Genomic DNA, 1870 nt, shown 5'->3' on the forward strand with positions numbered 1-1870 from the left:
CACACACACACACACACACAGTGCCAGTGTGTATTTGTGCAGATATATATATATATATATGTATATATTATGTCATAACATTATATATATATATGCATACATAAAATATATATATTTATATGAATATATGTATGTATATATACACACATATGCACACACACACAGATATATATATATATATATGCATACAGACATATCGATAAATGCATACATTTACCTCTACATGTGTATGTGTGTGTGCACATGAACAGATCATGAATACATAGATTAAAGTGCTGGACAAAATCCTATGCCATGTTTATATATACACTCACAAACATATATACACACTCATATGTTAACACTGGTGCAAGCTCAATCCTAAGGACTCATCTCCAACTGCCTGTCAACTGAATGGTTCCTCCTTTTCGAAGGCCGCAGGTTATATATATACTTTGACTTTCACCCCTATTGGTGGTATTCTGAGGAACTGCGTTGGACTCACAACCAATGACTTTGAAGAAAGTTTTCCTCTGTGTATGCACTCTAATATGCCCAAGCTTATGGAAAGACTTTTCATCCCAATCTTATTTTACCTGGTGGTTCAAGAATTAGGAAAATGTCTTGCACAGTATAACCTGAAACATTTTCTTTTTCACTAGAAATGTGCAGCTATCGCCTTTGTCTCGGTGAGAAACTGTACATATAATAATAACTTACTATAATTGGTTCCACCGGCATAGCTCTTTATTTCCTCCACATATAGGTGTAGGAGTGGCCGTGTGGTAAGTAGCTTGCTAACCAACCACATGGTTCCAGGTTCAGTCCCACTGCATGGCACCTTGGGCAAATGTCTTCTACTGTAGCCTTGGGCCGACCAAAGCCTTGTGAGTGGATTTGGTAGACGGAAACTGAAAGAAGCCTGTCGTATATATGCATATATATGTATATATGTATATGTATGTGTGCGCATATATGTTTGTATGTCTGTGTTTGTCCCCCACAACATTGCTTGATAACTGATTCTGGTGTGTTTACGTCCCTGTAACTTAGCGGTTTGGAAAAAGTGACCGATAGAATAAGTACTAGGCTTTCAAAGAAAAAGTCCTGGGGTCAATTTGCTCGACTAAAGGCGGTACTCCAGCATGGCCACAGTCAAATGACTGAAACAAGTAAAAGAGTAAAAGAGAGTAAAAGAGTATATTACAACTGCCCACAGTATTTTTTTTTTTTTATACAAAACTGATTTCTTGTTTTGATTATAGTAATGGGACCTCTGCTGATTAATTTTTAATCCATGAACTGTTAATACTATCCTATAAATGTTATTGAAAGTTTTAAATTTCAATATTCACAAAAGTTTTTAACTAGAATTTTGAACCAGAGCAAGGGAGACTACTTTCCATATTCAAATTTTTTCACCACCAGTGACCAAGATACCTATTTCTTTACTACCCACAAGGGGCTACACACAGAGGGAACAAAATGGATTAAGTCAATTACATCGACCCCAGTGTGCAACTGGTACTTATTTAATCGACCCCGAATGGATGAAAGGCAAAGTCGACCTCGGCAGAATTTGAACTGAGAACGTAACAGCAGACGAAATATGGCTACGCATTTCGTCCGGCGTGCTAACGATTCTGCCAGCTCGCCGCCCCAAGATACCAACTCCACCATCACATGACCTGCGCTGGCCAATAAGAATGAACAGCATTCACAATCCAATGACAACAGCCTTGGAACATAGAACTAAACTTCTGAACAACAGGCACACGTCATGCATCTCTGAAACTACGAATAGTGCATTACTTAGACTGCTAATATAAAATTTAAATCTCAGTGACACATACTGAATACTTTGCTCACTGATAGGATCAGTGTAATAAAC

Source organism: Octopus sinensis, linkage group LG13 (genome assembly GCF_006345805.1).
Source record: "Octopus sinensis linkage group LG13, ASM634580v1, whole genome shotgun sequence".
NCBI lineage: Eukaryota > Metazoa > Mollusca > Cephalopoda > Octopoda > Octopodidae > Octopus > Octopus sinensis.